This window comes from Balaenoptera musculus, chromosome 10 (assembly GCF_009873245.2).
Source record: "Balaenoptera musculus isolate JJ_BM4_2016_0621 chromosome 10, mBalMus1.pri.v3, whole genome shotgun sequence".
NCBI classification, from domain to species: domain Eukaryota; kingdom Metazoa; phylum Chordata; class Mammalia; order Artiodactyla; family Balaenopteridae; genus Balaenoptera; species Balaenoptera musculus.
Window position 1 is genome coordinate 97,874,808 of NC_045794.1, and position 19,536 is coordinate 97,894,343.

Consider the following 19,536-nt stretch of genomic DNA (forward strand, 5'->3'; position numbering starts at 1 on the left):
AACCTTAGCCAAACGAGTGAAGCAGGAACAAGAAGTTCAGTCTGAGGCTGAACGTGTTGGGAAGCATGGGCTGCAGAAGGGAGCAGGCAGGCCGAGGAGGGTCTGTGCTGAGTGGGCTTTCCTCAGGGCAATGGGACACCATGAGAATGAGGAGGGTGGCACGCCAGACTCAGGTTCAAGAAAGATCTCTTTGGCTATTCTGCAGGGGATGGGGCAGCAGTACGAGGTTGGAGGCATAAGGCCAGGAGGAGGCCATGGCTTTGGTCCAAGCCTGGAGAAGCAGGGCCCAGCCTGCGACTGCACAGGCACAGGGGAGGGATACACTGGGAAGCATTTGGGAGCCAAAATCAAAGTGACTTGGAGATGGCACCAATGTAGGGGAGAGTGGGTCCAGGATGGCGCCAAGTACTGGTGGTACAGAGGGCCAGGTGTGGATAGGGACATTTCCAAGGTGGGTACACTGCAGTAGGACCACGTCTGGTGTGAGGTTATCCGAAGTGGCCAATTGTGGGACCTCAGCAAGTGGTGCCCCCACCCCACTTACCAGATCTATACAGTTACCCCCGATCCCATATCCATCCCCCTTGACCCCTCATTCTCCTGGGTCAGGTCTCAGCATCCCTACTGATCAAGGCCACAGCCTCCTCACTGGTCTACCATCTCAAAACAATTTGCCTTTTCTCATTCATCCTCCGTGGTGCCGCCACAGGGTGGGTCATTCCCCCAGCTCAGAAACCTTCAAAGGCTTCCCACTGCCCTCAGAACAAAGACCAGATGATCCATCAGGGCCTATGAGACCCTCCGTGGTCAGCCCACCTGGCTTTGCAGAATCCCCCCACCCTCATGCACCCTGTGCCTTTGGGTATGCCATGCTTCCACCCCAAACGCTCTCTCCCCCTCTGTGTCCGGGTATAAAGACCACCTCCTCGGGACCCCCCCCCATCCCTGCCTCCCTGAGTCTTGGCAGCATGGAGCCCTCAATTCTGCCAGTCTTTCCTGGAACCCAAACCAGGTGACATGACCTGACCAAAGATTTTTAGTGATGGAGACTTTGTTTGAAATGACTTAGAAATGTTCAACAATGAGATCACATGTAGTCACAAACTTGTTGAGTGACCTTAAACTGGAAAGAAGCAAGACTATCCTTTGGTCTTATTCTGCCCCGTGGAGAAGTTGCTTCAGGCCTGGACACGAGATGTCCGTCCACGAGAGCAGAGATTTGTCTGCTGAGTTCATGGACACAGGCCCAGTGTCTGGGACAGCACCCGGGTAGTTGGGGTGCTGAGGTGGGGCTGGATGGGTGGGAGGAGGGTGGGTGGGTAAGTGGATGGATGAGTGGATGGGTAGGAAGGATGTGTGGAGAGGGTTCATATCGGCCATGGACCACTTTAAGCCCAGCCCCCAGTCCAGAGCACAGAGAGGGTGACCCTTCCCGGGGCTGGGCTGGGGCCCGCGTAGCCCCCGTGGGCACAGAAAGCCCCAGCTTTCTAATCCACCAGGGGCTGCCAAGCTGGAGAGCCCTCTTGGCCATGGCATCTGCTTGTTTGGGGCTCAGCCAGCCCCCACCCTTCACAGCATCCCTGGCCTCCCTCAGGGTCTCTGCTGAGCCTCTAGGCTCAGCCAGCCTTTCCAGCAGTTTGACCAGAACTCTCTGGAGCCATCCTTGACACCTCTGCTTGCTCACGCGTTCCCTGTCTCTCTCTCTCTCTCTCTCCCACATCCAATCCATCAGCAAATCCTGTTAGATTATTTTCAGCAGCCTCCTATCCGTCTCCCTGGTGCTGCCCTTGCCCCTCCCCCAGTTTCTTCTCCACTCAGCAGCCAGAGGGATCCTTTTAAATGGTGCGTCCAGGAGGCCTCACCATCTGGCCCCCATTTCCTCTCTGAGCTCATCTGCTACTGCCTCCCCCTCCCTCGCTCCCCTCCAGCCATGCGGGCCTCCTTGCTATTCCTTGACCGTGTCAGGCACGCTCCCCGCTCCAGGCCGTCGCCCTGGCTGATCCCTCTGGCTGGAATACTCTTCCCCCAGAGATCCATCTGACTCAGCCCCTCACCTCCTTGCCGTCTTTGCTCAAATGTCACTTTCTCAATTAGACCTTCCTTGGACACCTTATTTAGAAATGAAAGAAAAAAAACCATCCACCCCTTGTTTCCCTTCACTGTTTTATTTTTCTTCTTAGCACTTATCACTCTGGACCACAATATATTTTACTTCCTTATTATTTTTTTTTTGTCTGTGTTCCTCCATCAGAAAGTGATCTCCATGAGGGCAGGGGTCTTGTCCACTGCCCTGTACCCAACACTGAGCATGGGGTCTGCATGGCACAAATGAGGTGCTCAACAAACACGTGCAGAATGAAGGAAGGAATGAGTGAACCTCTCCAGGGTCCAGGCTTTCTCCTCCCTGAGCTGGCCTGCCCTAGGCTCAGCGCCCATGCAGGCCCTCCCAGCCCCATCACTGCCCTTATCCCCTGGCCACTGGCAACTCTGGCCCACCATGCGGCCACTTTGAAGAGTCACAAAGCCCCTCCCCTGCCTGAGGGCTGCCCACACCCTCTCAGAGGCTGCTGGGATGGGTGCAGGTACCGGTGGCTCCCAGAGCTGAGTTCAAGGGAAGATGATCCAGGGCTGGCCCACGCCCCACTTGGTTCAGAACCACTTACGGTTTATGCAGCACCTTCCCCAGCGGGCCCAGGTGGACCCCAGGAGCTGGGACTCCCCTGAATACCACCCCCAGCCACCACTTTACATTCTCCTGTTCTTCCCCCTTTAATCCTCCACGTTCATTGTCCGACTTGAGCCACAAATCCAGCCTGACCTGGTAGACAGAGTGGATGGGGTCCACTGAACAAATGAGGAAACTGGAGCTCAGAGAGGTCATGTGATCTGCCCAGGGCCCCCAGCAAGGGCCCGGGCTTCCCTGGTGCTGGGCTGGACGGGACTGGATGGAGGGTGCTGGCTCCTCCCTTGCGGGCAGTGGGGCCCATGCACGATGAGCCAACAGGAACTCCAGTGAAATCAGCTTGGGGACTGAGGCCAACAAATCGATCAGCAGTGACAGCTCGACTCAAATGTTTCACACAGACTTCACGCCGTTGCGGTTGCAGAGACGTGGCGGAGACGTGGCTCTGGAGACCGGTGAGGGGAGCTTGTTGGCCGCGGAGGTCAAGTGTATGTGTGCGCATGTATGTGCACTGCATGCACATGTGTGTGCGTGTGCCACAGGGCACAGGACTCACGAACAGACAGATCACCATGGGTCCCGAAGTCTACATCCCCTCACCCCAGTGACTCCAAGGGGTGGCCTGGCGATGGGGAAGGGCACCCACGAGGGAGAGAAGGGGGCGTCTGGACTATCCAGCAAAGGGCATAACAGGACAGAGTCCTAACCAACACACAGCCAGACACAGGTGCGAAACCCAACTCAGCTGCTCATTCTCTGCGTTTCAGGCCTAAGCTCTCTAAGCCTCAATTATATTATCTGCCAATTGGGTCTAACAATTCCCACGTTGAAGGTTAGTCAGGATTAAACAAGATGACGTAGGCATTCAATACACGATAACTATTTAGGTTACTGGTAGTTTTATTAGAGCTCACATTTGCACAGGAGAACAGGCTGCCCATTTGTTCTGGAAGCGATCGCCAAGCCCCCCGCTTCTGCCTTGCAGTGAGCAGGACACCAGACACAAGGCCTTACCCTCAAGAGACTCACAAATACTAATAATGATGTGCATGAACGTGTATGTCCCAGCTGGCTGACTTTCGGAGGCGGTGTGGTTTGCTGCTTTATAAGCACAACCTCATTTAATCCCCTAGAGAACCCTGTGAGTTGGGGGCAGCTGCTGTCATCCTACAGAGGAAAAAACAGAGAAGTGAAGTAGCTTGTCCCTGGTCACCCAGTGGGCGAGGGGCAGAGCCAAGATTTGAGTCAAGGACCTTGCTACCACGCACAGGCAGGACACAAACCTGCGTGACCTGAGACACTGACTGCTCACATCAAGGTGGCACTTGGGGCCGTGGGAACACTGGGGAAGGAGGATGTGGAGAGGGGTGGCTCAGGAAGAGACGGACAGGGAACTCCACTGCCCAGGGACTTAAAGGCATGATGGCTTGGACAGGAGAAGGGGAAGGGTAGGCCGGGCAGGGAAGACAGCCTGGGCAAAGGCCCAGAATGGTGACAGGGCAACCCAACCCAGGCCTCCTCCCTTCTGCCTGGCTCCACCCTCCCAGCTGATGCGGCTCTCAAGGGCCTACTCACAACCTCTTGCCTCTGCCCATGCTGTTCCCTGTTTGCATGCTGTGTCCCTTATTCTTCTCCCTTCCAAGTTCGGTGGGGGCAGGATTTGAAAACAAGCCTGTGGATCCCTGGCTACACTGCCTTGCTTCACAGAAAGGGTGAGACTTAAGCCAAGAGAGATCCAGGGTAGAGAGGAGTCTGCCAGGAAAAGCATAGTGAGCAGAGGGAACAGAATGTGCAAAAACACGAGGGCAGAGTCAGGACTGGGCCTGGATCTGTCCTCCTGCAAAGCCCAGAGTCCCCACCACCACCCACCATGCTCCAGGGCTGCAAAGCCAGTGCTCCTTCCACTGCCCTGCCCGGGGGACGCAGGATGCAGAGAACGCTCACCCCTGGGGATAGAAGCCCAGCTCTGATGTTGTTTAGCCCAGATGCTGCTTCTCCCTGAGCCTTGGCTTTCTCTCCTGTGACGTGAGATGGTAGGCCCACCTCAAGAATTATTTGAGCAAAGGTAAGGAAAGTCTCTAGCACAGAGTAGGTGCTCTATAAATACCAACTGCCTGGAGCACCGTGACAGAACCCATTGGAGTGAGATTTCGCCAGCTCTCTGGGTCCTGGCATTGAGCCATTTCCTAACCAGGGAGGCAGGAAGCTCTGGAGGGCAGGGAGGCTCTGGGCGAAGCCTGGGTGGGGCTGTGATTTAGAGCAGTGAGGCTATTACGAAGATGAGATGTGAGCCCTGCCTCCTGGAGGCCAGTGTCAGTGGTGGCAAGAGGCCTGTGTCTGCCCTCAAAGCTGTGCTTTTCAAAAAGTCATTGTAGGGGGGGACTTCCCTGGCAGTCCAGTGGTTAGGACTCCACGATTCCACTGCAGGGGGCCCAGGTTCGATCTCTGTCCGGGGAACTAAGCTGCGCGGTGCAGTGAAAAAGAAAAAAAAAAGAAAGAAGTCATTGTGGGGCCTTCCCGTTACTCAAGGTACCCCATGGCCCAGCTGACACATGAGACCAGGAGGCAGTTGTCTGGGACCCCTAGCCTGACCTACCCCCCCAGCTCCCCATGTCAGGGAAGCACCAGGGTCTGCGGGGCTGCTCCACGGGGACAGGGCTGTTGGAGGTGGCCCCTTTGCCACTCTACCCTCTAAGCTTGGCTGTTATAGGGGAAGCTTGGGAGCCCCAGGAGGGGACAGTGGCACTTACTGGACACCTTTTGTGGGCTCCTTGACTCCTAATGCCTCTGACAGCTAGGTATTAATATCCCCATTTCACAGATAAGGAAACTGAAGCTTGGAGAGGTCAAAGAAACTTGGACTGCTCAATCCAACATGACTTTAATCTCCCCTCCCTCCACTTGCAGAGGTTGTTGAAACTCCTGCAAAGTGTCCATCTTGGGCATACCTGGAAGAAAGTTCTTAATGTAGGCTGAAATTAGCCCTGTGAAACTCCCGCTTTAGGCCCCAGCACCAGCTCTCAGCTGTACATGGAGCTAGGCCCTCTGTCCCTAAAGCAGCCTCAGAGAATGAACCCAGCAGGACCTCCCCATTTAACCTATGTGCCTTCCCTGGGTAACTGCTCCTCTCCGAGCCTCAGTTTCCCGACCTGTCAAATGGGGATAAAAACAGCCCCTGTTCGAGGGGTGGTTGGGAGGCTCCAGGGAGTCAATAATCCTGGAATATTCCAGGAGCTTCCAGAGTCTTCAGAGAAGTTCCAGCCAAGGGGAGAGGCTTAGAGGGTTTCCAGAGGCCTGACTCACCTCCCCCAAAGGAGGAAGTGGCCTTGATCAGGGCAGCCCTGCGGTGGGGGCATGGGACTCAGTCTCAGAGCCTCGCATGAGCAGGTTCTCACCTGTGCGATCCTGGCTCCCCGAGACCTGGCCCACCCACAGGTTGTGGCTCAGTCTTGCAAAAGGACAGCAGGGAGTGGGGCCAGGTAGGTCTGGATTCAAGTCCCTTGTCTGCCACTTACCAGCCATGTGGTAACGTGGCTGCCAGTCACCTCTGCTCTGAGCCTTGGCTCCCTCAGCTTCGAGGGCCTGCCTCAGGGCTGTGGTGCTCAGCCGAGAGTGAGGCCAAAGTTGGGTGGCCCCTCAAGTGGAGAACCAGGCATGCTCCAGGGCTGGCCCCCATTGGGGACAGGCAAGCTGCCCCTTTCATTGTCTTCTCTGCCTCGCTGCTCCCCGAGGGAGCGACTGGAGAAACACATCCAGAAGAAAGGCCCCATGTCTTCGCATATTCTGTTCCCCCTGCTCACCATGCTCTTCCTGGCATTCTCCTCTCTACCCTGGATCCCTCCCTCCAGGTTTAAGTCTCACCCTCTCTGTGAGGCAGGACATGCAGCAGAAAAGGCACATAGTCAGGAGTCCACTGATGGGAAAACTGAGCTGCAGAAAAGAGAAGTGATGCATCCAGGATCACACCGTTGGAGGGGAAGAGCCAGGATTCCAGCCCAGGCTCTGCCGCTCCTCCTAACGCCTCTCCAGGCAGCACTTAAGACCTTCCTCAGTCCATCCCCGCCAGCCACGCTGCCCACACTCATTCCCGCCTCGGGGCCTTTCCCCACGTGGTGACCCCAACCTGGAAAACTTGCCCTTCTCTCCACCCACCTAACCCCTATTGACCTTAATATGAGGTTACCTGCCCACCAGGCCGGTCCTCAGCCCCTGGAGCACACTGCCCACCTGTCTGCCTGACCCTCCTCCCTGCCCAATTCCTATTCACCTTCCAGGTCGCCCTGCGTATGCCCCCTCCTTCAGGAAGCTCCCTTGGACGGGCTGGACCAATTCCTCCTCTGAGCTCATTCCCGGACACCACCCCATTCCACCTGCTCCGTGATTTCTTGCTTGGCGTCTGTCTCCCTCCTCAGACTAGGGTTCTGTGGGTGGGACAGGAGGTCTTGTTCACATGTGTTGCCTCAGCACCCAGCACAGAACCTGATACAGACCAGGTGTTTAGTACTTGCTGTCCCTTCATGGAATCCATCCATCTAGCTTTTCATTCAACAAATGTTTATTGAGCATCAGGGATACAGCAGTGAGAAGACAGGCGGGGCTCTGCCCTAGTGCAGGTTACGTTCTAGTAACAGACACATACATGTATAACATAAGGTCAAGTGGGAATAGTTGCTGAGGAGCAACAGAGCAGGGAAAGAACACCACAGTGGGGAAAGGATGGGGCAGGGAGGTAAGGGAAAGTCTCTCTGAGCAGGTGACATTTGATCAATGTAAATACCAGAAGGAAGTAGATACTGGGGAGAAGGAACAGCAAGTGCAAAGGCCCTGAGGTGGGAATACACATGGTATGATGGAGGTCAGTGAGCAAGATGGGGGGTGGCAGGAGCTGAGGGCAGAGAGGGAGCAAGCGGGGGCCCCAGGCAGGACTCTGCTTTGACCCTGAATGAGCTGGGAGCCATTGCTGGGTTTTGGGCAGAGAAGTGCAGGATCTGGCCTAAGTTCTAACAGGGTCATTCTGGCTGCTGCATAGAGAATGAATTCCAGGGGGCCGAGGGGGAAGCAGGAGAACCATGAGGAGGCTGCTGCACTCATACAGGTGGGCAGTTCAGGTGGAGAAGGGGTCAAACTGCTGGTATACTTTGAAAGTAGAACCAATGGTATTTGCTGAGGGTGAATGGGGGGTGAGGGTGGGGTGGAGAGAAAGAGAGCTTGAGATTATGAAAGAGAGAAAGAGACAGGAGTCAAAGATGATCCCAAGGTTTTTTGGCCCGAGGAACTGAGTGGAAAATGAAGGTGCCATTACCTGAGATGGGGAAGGTTGTGGAGATGAATTTCAAGAGCTCGGTTTATGATTGCTGAGGTGAAGCTGCCCTCTGGCCATCCAAATGGAGCTGTGGCAGGCAAAAGGCATCGGTTGGACAGGCCTGGAGTTTGGGAGAGAAGACCAGGCTGGGTGTGGGCACCTGCCGTATGCGTCCCCACGTGTTGCACATAGTAGGTCGTCAGTGAGTGCCTTGTGAGGGACACAAAGCTGGCCACAGCACAGCTCCTGACCTGTAGGTAAGGTGGACCAGGGTCCCGAGGGCCAACCACGGAGAGCCGCATCCTGAGGGGGGCACAATGGGCCCCGCCAGCATTCCTTGGATGACATGACTGGAGGGTGGTCTGGGAAGGCCTCTTGGCCAAAGTGGCAATAAGAATCTTGGCAGACAGAGATGGGGCGGGCATTCTGAGAAGGCAGGTGCTCTGGCTTTAGGGATGAGGTGGGAAACAGGAGGGGGAAGGCCCAGTGGAGCCAGTGGGGCTGGGATTAAGCGGATGGTGCAGGAGCCCAACCCCTGGCTCCAATCCAGGCTCTGGTACCTGAGGCAAGATACTTAACCCCTGAAGTCTCGTCTTTGTCTCTAAAATAGGAATGATAACCATATCCCCTGCATGGGTTGGTGTGAGGATCAAATGAGTTAATCCATTTGATCCAACCTGATGGCAGGTTCTCGAAAATGTGACCTACCCATTAGTACTGAGTCCAGAGAAGGCGGTGTGCTCCAGCTGGGAGGACGAGAGAGAAATGAGGGGAGAGAACAGTGCATGAGGTCCAAGTGTGAGGTACCTGGGGCCCAGTTAAGGAGGGGAACTTTATTCCCTTTGAGCAATGGGGAGCCACGGAATGTTCTGTGCAGAGAGAGGAGGGGTGCTCTATTCAGTCCTCGATTATCCTCTACCTGTGCTCAGCTTGACACACCCCCTCCCATCCCAGGCCCAACAGTCCTACCCAGCAACCCACCTGCTGGGCTCAGGGGCACGTCTCACGTAAGAGCTAACGCTTGGTGAGCGCTTACTACATTAGTTCTCTCCACTGCCCCGTGTGTGAAGTTTGTCCGATTATTATTATGGTTTGACGAATGAGGAAACCAAGGCACAGACAACGTCACACAGATCAATGTGGTCACGCAGATGGTGGCTGGCAGAGCCGGGACACAAACAAACCGAGGCAGTGGACTCAGCTCCAGAATCTCCCCCAGCCTCTCCCGGCTCTGAGACAGACCCCAGAGCCCTTTGAAGTGGCCGGGCATCGTGTGGAGCATCCAGCACTAAGCTTCTCCCAGCAAGCAAGGTGGTGTCGTTATGCCCACTCCCAGGGGCAGAGGCTGCAAGGTGAAGGGCCCCACAGCTTGTCCACGGAGGAGCTAGGACTCCAATCCCGGTCTCTTAGACTCCACATGCCCGCACTAGGGACCTGGCAGGCACAACACCTGGAACCCAGAGCTTCCTCTAACCTGAGCCTGCATCAGGGGTGAGCGCCCTCAGCCTGGAGCTGTTTCTGAGGTCCTCGCTCCCCTTTGGGAGGATGGGGAAGACAGTGGATCCGTCCTCCCAGGCTGCCCTGGGGCTCGTATCGCAGGCCCCTTCACTGTCTGTTCTCCTCCTTTATCCTTTCAAAGTGGTTTTCATCCCAAGAACCGACCTGGCTCACCAGGTCCCGGCCCTGCCCTGCAGAGAGGAGACTGAAAATCAGGCTTAACTGCATCCTCTTAGCAGTTTCACAGCCAGAAAAACCAGCAGAGGGAAATACAATGTTTGCAGACCGGGTCAGGTCCAAGGTCACTCCATAAAAATGGATTCCTAGAAAAACATAAACCAGCAATTTACCCAATGAATTTTATTGGCTCAAAAAAAAAAAAAAAAAGCTATCCCATTTGAATAACGAAGGGAGAGAAACCATTCCCAGTTCCTCCTTTATTAGTGAATAAGGACACACAAAACTCAACAGAAATGGAATGTTCACATGCAGCTTGAGGTCTGATTTATTAGCCGCTTTCGTTTCATAAAAACCAGCATTTTCTATTAAAATAGGATGATGTCCAAAAGGTCTGTTTGCTTTAAAATATTGTATTTAATACAGGTCGGGTCCTAGTTTTATTTTTTGTTTTTTAAACAAAGCTCATATTCTCCTGACTTCACGCCTGTTACTACAGCCAGAGGGAAACTGATTTCAGAATCCATCTGATATGTCGGATTTCTTTGTGGCATCCACTTCATCGCTCAGCAGCCAGCCATGATGTCATAAGCCCATCAGATTTCCGGTAGGGGGGAAACGCTGGGGAATTGGAAAGAATGGATGTTTCTTACCCGTCAGGAAGGGGAGGGAAGGGGCTGGGTGTGTTTGGGAGGCGGGGGACGGGAGGCAGGCTCAATGTTTGTGATATTAAATGTCAGGCAGAAACCTGAAAAATCCAGCCACCCAGATGTTTTCTAAATATCCAGATGTCTGACACCGAGCAGACCACGCTCCTCCCGCCCCCTCGCGTCCCAAGAGGAGCTCGACATTTCGGCTTTGACCTCAGGTCTCCAGCGAGTGCGGGCTGCCAGGAGCTGTACATCCTTGAGGTTGCCCACCCTCGGGTTGGGAATTTTTTCTAAATCTTTACACATGGATGACAGGAGTAACTACGTCCAGATTTTTAAAAGCTGTTGAAGCAGTGATTTGAAAAGTTCAGTCCCTGGAATTAGCTTCCACGGAATACACTATGCAAGCCAAAAAGGAGGGAAAAAAAAATCCCTCAGCCAACACACACACAAACATATGTGACTCTTAAGCCATAGGAGTTAAAAACCCAAAACAAAACCAGCGAGTCTGAGAACCAAGGACTCGGAACTGACACTGAGAAGCGATGAGCCCTCCCACAGGAGCACGCTTCCCCCAAATCAGAAAAACACCAAACAGCTTTGTTCTTCCTGACAAAGCCCCTCGCTTCCAAGGAGCAGACAGTTGCCAACAAAAGCACAGGGTAGAACTAATTTACACTCAGACTCGAGGCTTCAAGGAGTCATAAAGTACAGAAATGGAAATGGCTTTGCCTGGGAATCTGCCTCCCCACCACTGGCAATGGGGACCCCCGGGCCTGTGGGAGCGCCGCAGGCCACAGACGGAGCAGAGTCCTGGCTTCCAGTGGCCTGGCCACACGCCCACTGAGGCCACCTCCAAGGCCTGTGGCTAATTGCTCCTGAAAATGAGCCAAAAACGGCAGGCCCCTGGGGCCCAACCCTGCAGACTTCACAGGGAGCCAGGAGGAGAGGCAGCTGGGGAGGGGGACCACCTCCAATTAGAGATGAGTGCTTGGATAACGAGGAAAGGGGTGGACAAGGGAAGGTGTCTGGCAGAGGGCAGGAGGAGGTGAGGGGGGGCTCAGGGCTGGAGGTGGGGGGCTCAGTGGCATCATATCCTAGAACAACCCCTGTGCTTTTCAGATGCAGAAATTGAGGGCCGAGAGTGGCTGAGTGGCCCACCCAAGGTCACCAGGCTAATTAGAGGGACAGCCAGTACTGGGGAACAGAAAACACAGGCGTGGCATTGCATGGCTCTTCCCTGAACGTTATCTAATTTAATCCTCACAACACCCTGGGAGGGAAGGATTATCATTAACCTCAGTTTCCAGAGGAGCCAATGGAGGCGCAGAGAGGTTAAGTAATTTGCCCAAGGTCACACAGCTCATCATTAGCAGAACTTGGCGTGAACCGCTGAGTCGCTGCCCGACTCCAAATCCAGTGCTCTTTCTGCTGGGTGGGGGGAGGCAGTTAAGGTTTAACTGGGAGCAGTGAATCTGATTTAAATACATCTTTAAAATGCTGGTGATCCCCCTAGAACAAAAGGGAGTGAATCATTGCAAATTAATTTATTTTTATTTTTATTTTTTAACATCTTTATTGGAGTATAATTGCTTTACAATGGTGTGTTAGTTTCTGCTTTATAACATAGTGAATCAGCTATACATATACCTATATCTCCATATCTGCAAGTTAATTTTTTAAAGCAATTCCAGGCAGGAGGGCTGGCTGGGGGGCTGGGTGGGGAGGCCGTTTTTATTCCGTCCCTGCCAGAGCCTGAATAAAGCATGCAGACACTCTCTAGCTGTGCGTGGAGGCCGCTCAATCCCCTGAAGTGGGGAGGATGGAGGGGCACTAAAAGCTTTGTCAGGCATCTGTGAGAGCATAATCTGCCACAGGAAAGCTGCCAGGCGCACAGGTCTGTCAGAGCCAGGGGAGGGAGAAATTCACTGAGTATAAAACTATGAAAAATGAAAATAAGAGTTGCCCCTCTAAGCCTGATTCCTACTTTCCAGCCAGGAGTTTAAATGAACTGCAGATCACTTGCGCTGCTATTTGTGGCCCAGAGGCCTGACTCTGGGTCAGAGAGGCACTGCCCTGAGTCCTGTCTGTCCAAGATGTGGGGGGAGGAGGGGAGTTACTGTGGCCCTGTACCCTGGCCATCCTGGGGACCCTGCTGGCCACCACCTTCTCCCAGAGCGGCATTTGAAGGAAACCAAGCCTCCCAGAGCTGGGACAGAAAAATGAGGAGTAGGCTGATCTGAACTCAGAGAACAGGACAGTCACCTGTCCCCAGGCCTCCCCCCAGAAGGGTCTCTTCCCTTCCCGAGGGACAGGCTCGGCACTCCAGCGGGCCATCTGTGCCAGGCCTTTCCCTGCTCTCTTCCTCACCGGGCCTGCTGCTTTCTTTTACTTTGTATCTCTGAACAGCAAATGGGGTGTGGAGCCCAGGACTCAGGCCAGGGACGGGGAAAGAAAAATTTCTGCTGTCAGGATGCCTGACCTGGCTGAGCAGCTCCTGTTTTTCTGGGGAAATTCTACTCATCCTTTATTCGCTTGGCCTACCATCTACCCAGAAGAGATTCAGGTCCGGCCCTCATGCCTCTTACAGTTGAAGGGAGGAGACAAACATCAACCCAATAATGACATAAAAATGTCCACGGAGGGAGTGGTTCCCGGGCTATGAGAGCCTGGCATAGGGAAAGTGTCAGGTCAGGGAGGTCAGGGAAGGCTTCCTGGAGGAGGTAACTGATGATGAGGCATTAACCCTTCTGACTCACTGTCACCTCTGCAGAGAAGCCTTTCCTCATGCCCACTCAAGGTTGCCTCCTGTCCCCATTCCTTTCCTGACTGTTGTTCACCAGCTATGTCCCTGCACTGGTCTGGAAGTCCTGTGAGGGCAGAGACGGGGTTTGTCTTGTTCACCACCGAGTTGCCTGTGCCTGGGACACAGTCGATGTTTGATGACTACTTGTTGATCAGAAAAATAAATAACATGTGCAAAGAACCTGTGAGGAATCACAGAGACTAGGAGGGTGTGTGAGAGTAAGAATGGGGACAAAAGACACAGAGAGGTGGAGCCACCCCGAGAACCACCCTGGACCTGTAGGTGTCCCTCCAGCCTCTGGGCCCCCTTCTGCCTTTCCCCTGTGGCAGAGACTGGGGTTGGGTGTCTTCTCCTACAGAAGAGTGTCACATAGCTACCCTGCCCCACTTGATCTGCGCCAGACACAGCTCCCCTGGGTCGAGGTAGGTGAGCGCTAGCATCACCTGTCCCATACTCTCCCCCCACCCCCTTCTTCCCTCCTCCATTCATTCCCTTGCCTGATGCTGTGAGGCCACCGGGAGACACAAAGGGGCAGGGGGAGGCAGATCCGGGGGTCCCGATCCAGGGCCTCCTGACACCCCACCCCCAGGTTCCATCTGCACTCCCCCCCAACATCCTGGCGCAGAAGTGGAAGGAGAGAAGGAGCAGGGCTCCGGGCTTGGACCAGACCGAGTTGGAGTCCCCTCAGCTGATGACCAGCGCGTGGACACCAAGCTGGCTCTGCCCCTCACAGGTGAAATGGAGATGCCCCAGGCTTCAGCGGGGACAGAGCAGGTGCTGGGTGGACCTGCCTGAGAGGCTCGAAATCAATCTCTGGTTTTCCTCTAGGGCTCAGTTCAGTTACTGCCTCCCCAGCTCCCTTTTCCGCCTCAGCTACAGAAGCTGAGGCTGGGGTTTGGGGTTCCCCCAGGGCGCCTCTGGCCCGGGGAAGCGGCTGAGGCCAGCGGCGGTGAGCGGGGTCCCAGCCCCAGCGCGGCGCCTCCGTCGGCGCGCGGACCCTGAGTCCGCGCCGCGCGCTCCAGCAAACTTTCCGCGTGTGCCACCCGCCCGCGTGTACACCTGCTCGTGGTTCTGCGGTGCGGGTCCACACAGCCTCACCTGCCCCCGGGTCGCTGGAAGGTGCCTCAGTTATAGTCCGAGTCTCCAGTCTCACCCGCCGCGAGTTACGAGGACCGTCAACCCCAGCCTTAGGGATCAGTCTCCACTACCTCGGGATTTCGGGGGCGCCTCAGCCCGCTCCCCTGCGCTCGTCTACACCACCTCGGCAGCCCCCAAGTCACTGAACACGTCTCAGTTCAGAGGCCGCGTCCACACCGCCTCGGAGATGCCTCATCTCTGGGGCCGCGTCCACACTGCTCAAGGCTCACGAGACCCTTCAGAGCGCGGACCGGGACACAGACCCCGCGACAGCCGCTCAGCATGGGAGGTGGTGCCCCGATCTTCTCTGGGTGTCCCCCACGCCCGGAGACGCCCGCCGGGTGCTGCTTACCTTGCCCGCGGCCTCACGCTCCTGTCCAGGCGATACCGTCTGTTTCATACATTGTGCAAGATTGTCGATGGTGAAAGAAAATGTTATATATCCTCTGCCGGTCACTTGGCAGTTCCCCACCCTCCCCCCTTTCCTCTTTTTTCGGCCCTTAAGACAATACTGGGCCCCAGCGGCCGGCCGCCGGCCAGGGAACTCCGGGCAGGCGCGGCTGACCGTGGTGGGGCGGGCCTTAGGCGGGGAGTGGGCGGGGCCGGGAGGGGCGGGGCCGGGAGGGGCGGGGCACGCGGGCTCCGGCCGCCCTCCCTGGGGAAGCCTTGGTCTGCGACTAGAGCTCCTGTTCCGGCTGCTGATTAGTCGGCAGGCCGGCGATGCTGGCGCCTGATTGGCTAAGGCAAAGAAGGGGTTCAGACAGTGGGGGTGTGGGGTTGCGGCATCCATTCTTTGACTTTTTTTTCCCCCTGTGTCCGCCACTACTCTTTTGGGTCCTCCTGAGATCTGTATCCTTTTCCTCACTGCTTCTGTACACCTCATCATAACACTTAACTACCTCGAGGGTAATGCGTTTCTTTGTCTTTTTCTACCAAATAGGTAGCACCTTGAAGTCAGGACACCGGGTTTGTGCCGCTCACTGCTGTATCCCCAGGACCTGGCACTCAGGAAGTGCTCAAAAGATGTTGATTGAATTCATGGAAAATGTACATATAGATTTTTAGAGCTATCTTTAAGGCTGGTAACATCCCTAGAGGGTGGTATTACTATTCTCCTTCTAGAATGGGGAGACTGAGGTGCAGAGAAACGCTGTCACTTGGGACATGCTTACATCACTGGACCTCAGATCCCTACACAGCGATGCCCTGTGGAGTGTCCGGGCCTGAGTTTCCCATCTATCAAAAGGGAGTGGATTAGAGCAGATGGGTTAGAAGGTGAATCGTTTCAATGAACAGGCTGCACCGAGCGCTGTGTTTGGCAGTATGAGTGAGACAGCCCTGCCTTCGTGTTAAAATCCTGGTAGCCTGCAGCGCCCTCTCCCTCTCTGACCACTCCCCCCCACCCTCCCCGCAATCACAGCAGAAGTTAAAAGCACTCTGCTCAAACCAGTGTACCTTGCCCACTTCTGAGGGTTTGCGGGCATGTGGGAGGATTTTCCTGGGGGAGCCCCAGGGGTTATCATTAAGTAAACTGACTTGAGCAGGCATGCTGTTCTGGGGGGAGGGCAGTTCTTGGGAACTTCCACCTCCCAAGAGAGTCGTTTTGATTGCAGGGTGGTCTCTGATATGGGATAGGGGAGAGAGCTTCCTCTGACAGAGGAGGATGTAGGAGCTGCTCCTGGAGTTGGGTGGGGGAGGGTTAATCGACCAAAGAAATGCTGAGATCCTGGGCAGTCAGATGCAGGTGTGCAGAGGAGCCAGCTTGGTGGCACAGTGAGTTCTCCCTGTGTCTCTGTCTTCACATGCCCTTCTTATAAGGATGCCAGTCATTGGATTTAGGGCCCACTCTAATCCAGTATGACCTCATCTTAACGTCATTACATCAGCAAAGACCCTATTTCCAAATCAGGTTACATTCACGGGTACTGGTGGTTAGGGTTCCAACGTATCTTTTTTTGGGTCACAATGCAACCCACAACCAGACCCAATATGGAAAGACCATTCTGGTCAGAAGGGAGCAGCAAGAAGAGCAGGGGCCCTGAAGCTGCACAGGGTAGGTTACCCTCCTAGCTGCCCACTGCTCTTTTGGGGCTTCTCTCCAGCTCATCTCAGTTCCTGGTACGTGGCAGCTGCCTAAACAGAGCCAGGAGGGAGCTGACCCCCTGGATATCAAGCCTCTCCTTCCAGCAGACCCTGCTCAGCCTGGGACCCTGAGGAGAGCCCAGCCTGCCTTCCCTCCTCCCCCTGCCTGCCTGGTCCCCACCCCCACCCGCATCCCACATGCAAGATGGACAAGGACAATAAAAGCTGTTTCACAAGCAGGTGGTGATTAATTGCCAAGTTAATTAAAGAGGCAGTAATTACTCTCGGATTTCAGAGGAAGGAGTGATGTCTTAGGCAGGGGTGGGTGGTCAGCCTTCAGGTCTCCCTGAAGAGGTGGGGCGGGAAGATAGAATTTGAAAAGCCAGGAAGCATAAACAAACAACATTTTAAAAAAACAAGTAATGTTTAAAAGCTTCAGTCTTAGCTATATAGCTATAGTTTTATTTGACAGAATCAGGTGATGGGCTTAGATGTTTAAGCCTGTCTCCGTACTTTCCCATCTTTGAAATATTTCATTAACAACAACAAAAAAAAAAAAAAAAAAAAGGCAGCGGGGAAGTTAAATATTTCTAAACTCCAGTTTGGGATTTATAAATGGCCTCAAATACACGTTGCCTCACTTTACACAATGGAGAGGACCTTAAAATTATGTGTAAATCGAATCCCGTTTGCCCACCCTGTACATCTTAATGCCAGTGATGCTCTATCTTCATTTCTGATTGATTTTCCCTGGCAGAGGCGCAGAATTCTTTGCTTTAAGCGTCAGGCTCTCTCTGTCAAGTAGTTAATGACCTATAAAGCACTTAAAACGTACTGGAGGAGATGCTATTTGGAGGCACCCTGTGGTGTACCCTCTCCTATTGTCAGTAATCACCCCTCATTTACTTGCTCTTATTGGTTTGGAATTTGCTATCAGGTTTCCCTAAAGTGGAGCCCACCAGGAAAGGTCCAATTCCATACGGACCCAGATGAGTGCTGGGGTTGGCACCCAGGGGCAGCAGCAGCAGCTGAGGAGGGAAAGAGACCTTTCCTTAAGAGCCTTTCACCACGGGTGCCCTGGTCACCTCTCAGCACACCTTCCCTGATTATCTCATTCCTCCTGCCACTGTGGCCACCACAGCCTTCCCAGTTTCTCCCCATCCTCTGCAGCCTCAACCTGTCTCCTGAGTCCTGACCCATTCTCTCGGCTGCCTTCGGGACACCTCCCCCTGGTTGCCACCTGGATTTCCCCCCACGTTGCCTCTCTACTGCTGTACATCTGGTTCTGTTTACTGAAACCAGCCTCTGTCCACTGGATGGGGGCATGGACATCCTTTCACCCTTATGCCTTGAGGCCAGTAGGTCACCAGGTCTTGTTGTCCCCTCTCCAAAGTGGCTCTAGAGTCTGCTTCCCTGCCCCAACCTCTACCTCCTCGGTCTCAGTCCCAGCCCCAAAGCTTTTGCTTTTGGAGGCAGCAGCCTCCAAATGGAACAGGCCACCCTCCCCAGAGCAACTCAATCGAGTTGCCTCCTAAAGAACGATGTAGGGGATTTCGCTCTCCTGTTGCCCAAGCTCTGTGTGCTCCTCAGCCTCAGCCTGGTATCCAAGGCCCTTCATGACCTGGGCCTGGTGTCATCTCTCCAGGCTCCTCCCAGTGCTTCACCTTTCCTGCCATCTCACTCCTTCCATCTTCAGACCTTTGCTCATAATATTCTCTACTGGAGTGCCCTCATCCTTCAAGGGCACCTCTTCCAGGAAGCCTTCCTTGGTTTGCTCAGGCACAGTTACCACCCTCCTTGTGGATCCCATAGCCCTTCCCACGATGTGTTTTTCGTGGGGTTACTGTGTCTGCCTGTCTTGTCACTCATTCAGGGACATTTACCAAGTGTCCACCAGGAGAGGAGTTGTTGGGAGCACAAGCTCTGCTATCAGACAGGCCCAAATTCAAATCCGGCTTTGCCCCTTGCCAGCTAAGTGACCTCAGGCATTCACTGCCCCTCTCTGAGCCTCAGTTTCCTCCTCTGCCATGCCCTAGAGCTGGTGCATGTCCTTGGGCAACTGGAAGATGACGCCAACCTGGCAAGGTCAGTGCTGGGAGTGAGAGGAGAGGCCAAGGCTGGGGTGAGCAAAGAAGCTGTGGCTGCAGCAACCTCCAGGGTCAGAGCCGTGAGGAGGCATCACAAGGAGCACAGAGTGGGAGTGAGCCACTGACCGGGGGGCGGGCCTGGGAGGCTGAATTGGCTTTTCCAGGAGGAAAAGTGTATCCGACTCCTAGGTTGCTATAACCAGTTGCCACAAGCTTGGTGGCTCAAAACAGTATACACTTTTCCTCTTACAGTTCTGGAGGCCAGAAATCCAAAATCAGTTTCAGTGGGCTGAAACCAAGGTGTCTGCAGGGCCATTGCACTTCAGAGGCTTTGAGGAGAACCTGTTTTGTTGCCCTTTCCAGCTTCTAGAGCTGCATTCCTTGGCTTATGGCCTCTACGTCCAGCTTCAAAGCCTGCAAGGTAGCATCTTCAAATCTCTTTCTCTCCTTCCATCATCACATTGCCTTCCGCCTTCTGTCTGTAATCTCCCTCTGCATCCTTCTTATAAAGACACTTGTGATTGTAATAATCCAGGATAATCTCCCCATTTTAAAATCCTTAATCACAAGTACAAAGTCTTTGCCATATAAGGTAATATTCACAGGTTCCAGGAATTAGGAGGTGGACATCTTGTTGTGGGGGGGGGGGGCATTATTCAGCCTATCACAGAAGGCAACCAAGCGAAGCGGTTCAGATCACTAACTCTGAAGCCATTTCTGGGGCCTGAGCACCCTGAGCCTTCCTTACCAAGCCAGCCACTCTCAGGGTGGTTGTGACCTAGCCTGGACACTAGGACCCACAGGGCTTCGTCAGTGTTCCCACCCCACACTCCCCACTGGGCTCAGTCCTGCTGGCTGCTTGGAAGGTCCCAGGCCCCGCATGGTCAGGGCTGTCTGGCCTGGCCTACAAGCCCCTGAGGCAGGACATTGCTGAGTGGGCTGAGACATCCCCCTGGCAGTGACAGAGGCTTCTGGGATCAGTTAGCAGGACCACCCTAACAGGGCTCACGGCCCCTGACGTGCGCTCCACGGGCCCGCATCAGCATCATCGACTGATCGGAGCCCCTGACAGCCTCCACGGCCCGGAGGTGAAGCGAGGGGCCGCTGCTGGCCTG

The 19,536-nt window shown here is 54.5% G+C and overlaps 1 long non-coding RNA gene across 1 annotated transcript; it reads right to left on the reverse strand.

Moving 5' to 3' along the window:
- Nucleotides 1-3,593: 3,593 nt before the first annotated feature.
- On the reverse strand, nucleotides 3,594-14,776 carry LOC118902593. The gene is made up of 3 exons (XR_005021581.1): nucleotides 14,605-14,776; nucleotides 7,986-8,106; nucleotides 3,594-3,850 (listed from the first exon to the last, which is right to left on the reverse strand). It is a non-coding gene; the product is annotated as an uncharacterized LOC118902593 (long non-coding RNA).
- Between the last annotated feature and the right edge of the window lie 4,760 nt (nucleotides 14,777-19,536).